General features: G+C 41.1%; 1 pseudogene; it reads right to left on the bottom strand.

Moving 5' to 3' along the window:
• Positions 1–8,394: 8,394 nt before the first annotated feature.
• LOC101649016 overlaps positions 8,395–8,907 on the bottom strand; it is a 103,321-nt pseudogene continuing 102,808 nt past the window's right edge.

Below are 8,907 nucleotides of genomic sequence, written 5' to 3'. Positions count from 1 at the left end.
TCTAACAGGGTTCCAGCCTTTGCTGGCCGTTGTTTAGTGCTTTGCTTCTCCAGCTCACTTCCATCACTCACTCTGTACTCCAACCATGTGAAATGTGTTCAAACACATTCTTCCCTTCTTCAGACTATTGAATTCTCTATTTCTCCCCTTGGAATCCATTTACTCCTCCTCTGCCCACTAAATTCTGACTCATCTGTCAATATCAAGGACAAATCCACTTTTAATTAGAAGCATTTTTGTATATATATAACATATATATGTTGAATGAGTATACATATTTGAATGAGTATAAGTATATACTCAATCAACAAATGGGAGAACTACACAATGAGGAACTGAATCAGATGTGGTTTCTGCTCAGATGTGTCCAATACATAATCACCCAAAGAGACATGGTCATTATGCTGAATGGCCATACAAGAGAGCTTTGCGTGCTATGAGAAACGGTAATAACAGGATTTATCACGGTCAGGGGAGTCAGGGAAGACTCACATGAGGAAGTAACATTTTATTTGAACAAAGAATGACGATAGGAACCAACACGAGAAGAGAGGAACAAAGAGCTGTAGAAACAAAGCACTGTAGAAAGCGAGGACCGCAGCCCACAGTAGTCCACTGCGACGCAGGAAAGAGGTCGAACCCAAAGCAGGTGGACCTCTGTGAGCATGTGAATGAGTCTTTTCTTCATCCCAAGAGATTTAGGGAATCATTAAAAAGAAAGAATGGCAGATTCTCAGGTTTGCTTTTAGAAAAGATCACTGTCACACGGTCACTCCTATAGCAGAATAGGTTAGAGAGGCCAGAGTCCGTGCAGGGAGAGGAGTGGGGGAGATTTTGTTCTGAGAGTGCAAGGGGGGCAGCTCAGTGTGAAAGGTGAATGAAGTGGTTTGATTGGAGTGATGTTTGGGCAGTGAAACTGAAAGGCTGTGATGATGGACTGGGTAGAGGAGCAAGGGAGAGCACGTGTCAAGGATGGTATTTAGGAGTTTAGCTTGTGCAACTCAATTTATCCAAAGAGCCAGGACCTGAAGGAGGGCTGGGCTTCCTCAGCCAGAGTTAGTGACCTCTATGACTCCTGCTTTTTACCTCTATGGGACATCTCTCTTTCTGAATGGGCATTTGTTGTTTGTTTTTTTTGGGGTTGATGTTGCACTTCTAACACTGCAAGAACCCACCACTGTGTGCAGCTTAATTCAAGACAGAACAGAACTTCCCAGCCTAGAAACAGAGTGAATCAGGTGCAACCTGTGTCTAAATACTGACCAATTGTGGGATACAAAAGACTTTTCCCCAGCTCTGTCTCCCCCAAAGATATATGGAACATTAGAGGCTGCCAGCACATGGTGGGAGGTCAGATGCTTAGAGATATCCTCCCTGAAGGCATTCAGCCATCAGTCTGGTCCACTGTAGGTGGAGCTGGCACCCCACTGATAAGGATAGTAATTGTTTCCATGGAGAGCCAGAAAACAGCTCAAACCTGGTCAGTGACATCCAAAGTTAGGCTGCCATCTTGAATCTAGGATCGGCCCATCTTGTCACACGTATGTCCTTAATCCCTCCTCTACCTATAGCGTGCGTACCCCTAGATTTTCCTCCTCCCACCTATAGTACAACCCTTTCTGTGACGTAAGTCTTTACCTGTAATTAGGGGTTTTGCATGTCCCCAAAAGATATATAAGCCTTGGCTAGCAATAAATCCCTCTCTCCTGTGCTCTCTCCTGCTCTCCATCTCCCATCTCCACATGGATCACCAAGTGGGGCTGAGGTGAGCATGCTACCATGAAATGTGTCTGACTCCATCATTTCACTCTCTCTTCTATCTCTCCTTATTCTCTGTGACTTTACTATAATCTTTACTTATTATCACTGTACAATTGCGCCTACTGGACCCATGTGATGATTTGTTAGGGGCGGGCTCCCCTGACAACAAATAGGTCTCAGACAGGCAAGATGTGCTTTGACCATGAGTTTTTCCCATGTAGCAATTTGGAGCAAGTGTCGAACAAAATGAATCTATAGTTCATTTCATGATATCAGTGTTCAGTGGTGACCATGGAAGTAAGCAGCTGGGCTGGCTATGATGTCTAGCAGAGGGATGACAATGGTGCAGAAACAACGTTCAAATAAGTTAATCTGGCAGCACAATTTTCCTATGAATTCTGCTGCTCAACCTCCTTTGATGCCTATACATTTTCTCAACTTCTGATTGAACATAAATTGTTTTGATGATAATGATGAAAGCTAAAATCTACATAATGCTTCATATGGGTCAGATACTGCTCCAATTAGTTCACATGTACTAATTCAGCCTTTCAATCCTCCCAAGTGAGGTATACGATCATAACACTCATTTGAAAAATGAGAGGCTAAAGCACAGAGCAGTTAAGTAATCTACACACAGGTCATACATCTAGGAACTGATGAAAACAAATGGAGACCTAAGAGTCTGGCTCCAGAGCCAGTTTTCTAATTAAGAATGGATTCTTTGGCTTGTAACCAGGAATAAATATATTTGGATCTGTAATCCATTTCTTCTTTGCAACTCGAGGCATGGTAAGGGCAGGACCCTGGTTTCATTTGCTCCCAGTGCCTGACACAGTGCATGTGTCCTAGATCCTCAGAGTCATGGTGACAGGAGGGAAGGGTATCAAAGCTTAAATTGTTGACACCTATTTTGCAAAAGCCTGTGGATGACAGTAGAAGCCCACATCCATTTGTGGGGTCCCCACATGGATTAAGTCTCCAGTGAATCCCCCCTGACCATAGTTCAGGGATGTGAGTAACCATGGTATCAGACAGAGGGAACTGTCAATTCACTCATGGCAGATGTAACTAGATTAAAATGTAATGCTTTATCATCTGTCTCTCTTTTGACCCATTTCAAAGATGTTTCCGTTTTTAATATCTTCTACTTTCTTTTCGATTGAGGCGTTTCTCTGTTTTGTCTAGTCATCGCTGTTGGGTTCTTTTGTTCACTTCCAGTTTGTGTTTTGCAGGATTTTCTGTATATGAAATCCAGGCAAACCTATAGCGATAGTAACTGGATTGATAACTACCTAGGGTCATGGCAGGGGAAATTCGGAGGGAAATGGGGAGCTAACCACACGAGTATAAGAAGAAAGTCCTCCAAAATTGATTGTGGTGGTGATAGCATAACTGTTCTTAATATGATTGAATGATTAAATATATGCTATATGAAGTATGTGCCATTGCAAGCTTCTGCACATCGCCCATGTCTGCAGTGGTACAGGGATGCCCGGCACCAAACTCTCTGGTAATCACCTCCTTTGTTCCATAACACTGTTAGCTCAGGGTGGCCGGTGCCAACGCAGCACTGAAAGCGCCCATTGTACCACATCCGTGCAAGGCATCCGTGTTGAGGTTTCTGTGGGGACGAGGGAATGCTGAAAGCCAGCTGATGACACAACAGAACAGAGTGAAACTGTGTAGTTTCGATTCCCTGAGAGTTGGGGAGCCTGTTTGTTCAACGCAGCTAAAGCAACTAGGCCACCAAGCAGTGTCTGCATCCCCCACTAAGAGAGCTCTGTGCGGGCAGAGCCAGTGAAGCAAAAGCCCTATAAAGGGGAGACTGCAGAAGCCAAACTCTGGCTTCCTCTGGGGACTTCCTGTTAAGCCCATCAGTGCCGGGTTGGAAAAGGTTAAGAAGGCTGATGATGAGATTAGACTTTTGATTGAGAAAGCTCCTCGGGTAATTGGGACTTGTAACCAGGGGGTTGGGGTTACTCTGTGCTCCCCAGTTTCCCGGTGTGGGACTGGGTAACAGCCTCTCTGAAGGGTGACCAGCAGAGACTTGTGATTCCCTGGAATTTGGGGGTAAACTGTGACCTGAGGCATTCAAATTGGGCTAGAGAAGCAAATGATTCTTGACCTAAAATCTCTGTGGACTCTTCAGAGGGTCCTCTAATCCAGAGACTAAAAACGGTGCTGAACTATCTCAGTCACCTTCCAAGTTCAGACTTGGCTGCAGGTCCCTATCCCCCTCCACCACCAGCAGCGGCCTCCTCATTTCGTTGTATGTGGTGCTCTCTGCTGGCAGCTGCGATCTGTTTGTTCCTTGGAACAGACTGTCTCTGTAATCCTGGTTGAGCATCTCGCCTCGGCATGGCTTTGTACCAGAGAAACACCTGAGAGAGGACCACGTTAACAGCCAAGGTCTGGAGCGGACCCTCCTGCTCTGTGAAGGACTTCTTTTACCTGTTTGACCATCTATTCCCCTTCCTACCCAGATTGAGTCATAATTAAAAATCACCCCTCCTTCACGTCTTTCCTCCCAGTGACTTGTTCCCTGGGGTTGTCAGTCTAAAGCGGCAGCTCACAGAAGAAGGCTTGCAGGCAAGCCAACCTTAAGTTCCTGTGTCTTTTGGACTCCCTTAGTTGTGTTTTCCAGATAGTGGGACCCAAGGCCACAGAGCCATCTAGCAGAGGAAGGGCCAAGCAGTGCCTCGATGGAAGCCCTCCCTTTAGTAATATTTATCAGAAAGTTCCTTCACCCTAAATCTATATGAAATATGGGGGGAAACGATGTGCCTATTGTGCAGCTGTAGCTTTAGAATAACGTCTCTGGTACCACTTTCTGATCAGATCCATGTCCCTCAAGCTCTGGCTACAGAGATTCTTGGTGCTGCCACTGGTGCCTGGATCAGAGACTAGTTTCAGAAAGATCCAAATCCTCAACAGTACTCATTTTTTATTAGCTGGTTTATTAAATCCCTGTCACTCTCATGCTGCCACCGAATAGCTAGTCTCTGTCAAGTCTATAACAATAATGAAAAGTGATGGGGTAGGGGCAGGAAATCACCCTTAACTTTCTTAAACAAAAGGTTGATAATGAGTTATTACAAAATAAAATGCATTTATGCACTTACTTTTTAAACTACAGTTTTAAGACTGTAATGAAAAAGTTTGCATAAAGGGGGAAAGAATATACACACACATATATATATATATATCTTCCATACGTCTATTCTGGAAGAACATACAAAATTTTCAAAAAGCACATATTTATGATTACCAATTTTGTGATAGGTCCTACAATACGCATTGCAAATATTCATTCATTTAATCCTTACAAAAAGTCTATGTTATTTTTACTCCCTCTTTTCAGACAACACAATTTAGGCACAGAGAGATTCAGAATTCTGCCCCGAGTTGCAGGTCTACAAAGTACAAAGTAAGATTTGAATGGAAGCAATCAGTTGGCTGCCTCTGGGAGAGAGATCTTTGACTGGGAACAGGAGTGAGGAGGGAGACTTCTCTTTTATGCCTCTGTTTGACTCTTCGGTAGTAAGGCAGGTGACTACAATATATATTCCATACACATTTGAAGTCCATCAACACATTTAAAGGTAAAATAAAAAGAACAAATGTAAAATTATAAATGAATACAATTATTTAAAATACATGTAAAATTAGAAAATGATTTGTGAATAAAAGGAAACATAGCCTATATGGTCCGTACCATCTCTAAAGGCACCATGACTACTACGTGGATTTGGGATCAAACTGGCTAAGTTCATATCCTGCCTCTGTCAATAAACACAGACACTTTCATAGCCTCTGCCTCTGTGTAAGGAGTATAATAGGGTTATGTTTGAAGATTAAGTAACTGTATATGTGTCAAGTTCGTCAAGGAGTATTTGGCACATACTATGATGTTAAATAGATAAATATTAGCTATAATCATCTAAAATAAAAACCAAAATTCACTTAGTATTCACTAAATATTAAGCATTTACTATGTTCCAGACAAAAGTTGGTGTAGTGGTTATGTGCTGGACTGCTTCCGGATAGCCGTTCAACACCATCAGTTGCTCCACAGGAGAAAGATGAGGCGTTCCACTCCCTCAGAGAGTTCCAGTCCACAGGGAAATCCACAGGTGCAGTTCTACCTGTCCTTGTAGGGGCGCTATGATCAGAATCAACTCAATGGCAACGAGTTTGAGGGTTTTTAGTACATGCCAGACATTCTTTAGACTTTAGAGATAAAACAGTGAGTAAAATAAAAATGATTGCTTCAGGGATCTATTAAAATCCTCAGAGACGCACAGAGCCTATTACTTGGAAAGAGAAAATAAAAAGGTATAATAAGTTAAGAAAATAATATTGAATAAAGAGCATATGTACATACTAACCATTCAAATCTGGATCACAGAGTATATTATTCATTATTCATAGAATTTATATAAATCTCGAATATCTGAAAAAATAATGATTACAATCTTTGTTATTTATTTCTAATATGTACCTCACCTACTTCTGAAACAAATATGAAGAGAACATAATCCAAAATTTCATTTTTTAAAGGAAAAAGATAACTCATGTACTTTGGAACTAGAGTAGATTCTAGATGTATTCCAGCAGCAAATTAGGCAAGTGAATCATATCAGATTAACTACTTTCTTTCTATGTGACTGAATAATCTTAATTACAGTGTGATCTTAATGTTAGAATAATAATGGGGTATATGTCAAGAGCTAATCAAATCTGTCTATATTCACTAATTTCACATACCATATTCCATTAGGCTTGGTTCCCAAAACTTGGAAAACAAGAGTAAATTCCAAAGGATGTTCAAAAACTTAGGTTCTAAAGGAAGGGACTTGGAAGGTGATATTCAAGGAGAAAGAATCTAATGACCTGCACGAGATGGAATCTTGCGGGCATGGGTAGTGCAGCTCTAGCTATCCCCAAATGTGTGTCTCTTCTCAAATAGTCTGGATCACTGAATTCCTAGCAAGAACCATTGTCATTATTTGGTTGTGTTTCTGCTTTTACTGGAGAAACATGAGGGTCCCAATGAGTTGAAAATCATTCGATGGTAGCAAGTTTGATTGTTATTTTTACCCCACTGATTTTATTCGCATCTACCTGGCATCTTCTCTAGGCGCCCTGATGATACTGTGGTGTAGGCGCTGGAATTTGAACATAAGTTCAAAGGAGAAAGATGAGGCTGTCTGTTCCTTTGAAGGTTGACACTCACTGACATCCCACATGGGGCCACCATGAGTTGGAATTGACTTGACGGCAGTGGGCTTAGTGGGTTTGGGCCTCTTCTCTGGGAAATGTTATTTTCCCATAAAAACGTGACCAATAGTTCTTTTTCCTGTTGTACTTTACTTGACTGAGCTCATCTACATATCAGGACAAACTAGAAACTATCCAGGCCATTGCTGCCAGATGCATACTTGTTTAGGATGTTATTCAAGATTTCTTTTCTTTTTCTTTTTTTTAAGGAATATAAAACTATTTATCGACCACAGTTCCCCAGTATTTACAATCAAGTAAACAATATAAAACTGGGTTAACAACCTGATGACTACAAAATTGTTTTTCCTGGTTTAACTGAGCTGGAGTAACCCCGCCACTGAGAAGATTAAACCTACATGTGAAGAATGGATTAGGACAAAACAGACCCCGCAAGTCAGTGGTCAACGTGGCAAGTGTGTTTATCTGTTTATGCAGCAGGTCCTCAGCGACAGCATCGCCAACTTATGAGGTTTTCACCAGCAAGGTCTTAAGATATTCCATAAATCACCTTTTCATCAACACAACACAGATTTTAACCTTTTGTGAAACTCTGGGTCTCAAAGGGACAAATGCCCACCTAAAAACCCTGACGACATACTGAGATTGCTCTAGTTTTCGTTATTTGGGTGGGGAGGGTTTGACTAGGGGTAAGATTTTTTTTTGCACACAGGGGAATTTGCAAATTAAATTTCATTGATATGATTCCATAGGTGTGGATTTTGAATGATTTTAAACATTGTTTAATTACTGGATCATTTATTTGATTTAAAAGCTTATGGCTTACAAGTCTGTCCCCCCACGTCCCCCCTTTTACTTGAGGTGATCTACTTGAGTTGCTCAGAAGGATAGCATCCATCCCTGTAACCACATGGTTGTTTAGTGCCATTTTTGTTTAGAACAGTTTATGGTGAATGTAAAATAAAATAAAATAAAATAAAATGTATGTACGTACTTATGCATACACACATGCAAAAACAAAGAACCAAAAACTCCAGAATTGTCCTTAGGCATACATTATGGGTTAAATAAATTCTGATTCAGTGATAACTAAGTAGAATATCCAATATTTTAAAAAAGCTCATTTCTAATGCAGAGAAAATAATATACCATGGTATTAAATGTTCTTTTCTGATTAATGAAGCAACCACTGAAAGCTTTATTTGTTCAAAGTAACCAGTGCTATTTATACAACAAAATAACCCCAATGAGTCCCCTAGTACTACTTCAAAACAAACGTATCAAACTTGATTTCCATTAGAATGTAGTTAGTCTTCTCACTAATAATTCAAAACAGAAACAAAGGCATAAAAACCCAAGGCCCAAATTTGTATATATCAATGCAAACAATTATTGAGCTTCATCTTCTGGACAAGAATGCCAAGTTAGTCTCTCTTCATAAAACACAATTACAATTAGAGAGCATTTCATGTTTGCCAGCACCAAGCCTGCCTCATCTGAACCTTTCCATTTTGTGAGCCACATGAACGCCCCACTGCTGCCTGTCTGTGTCCCATGATTACGTGTTTGGGACCCAGGCCTCGGGCAGGGCCCCTGGGTTTGTCAGCAGCATCTCTTCTCCTTCAGATAAAGACTCTCTTTTTGTTCCACCGTTTTTGTTACCAGCTGTTTGAGAATTGAGAAATGCTTCAACTAATTCCAGATGATCTAAATTTTCTTCAGGCTCCCAAGTGGTATCAGCATCTGTAACTCCCTCCGGTTTTAGGATATATTCCACCTTCCCTTTCACTACATGTTGCTCCAGTACTTTTTCTACCACAAATTCTTCAGGCTCAGCCTCTTTGACTTTTTTACTCTTTCTATTCTGTTTCTTTCCTATTTTTTGCAATGTAGTTCTATTAG

Source organism: Echinops telfairi, unplaced genomic scaffold, assembly GCF_000313985.2.
Source record: "Echinops telfairi isolate 266 unplaced genomic scaffold, ASM31398v2 ScPeMD7_18;HRSCAF=68, whole genome shotgun sequence".
In the NCBI taxonomy this organism is placed as follows: domain Eukaryota; kingdom Metazoa; phylum Chordata; class Mammalia; order Afrosoricida; family Tenrecidae; genus Echinops; species Echinops telfairi.
Note: the sequence above shows the minus strand (reverse complement) of the source record. Positions and strands in the feature narration are given on the sequence as shown.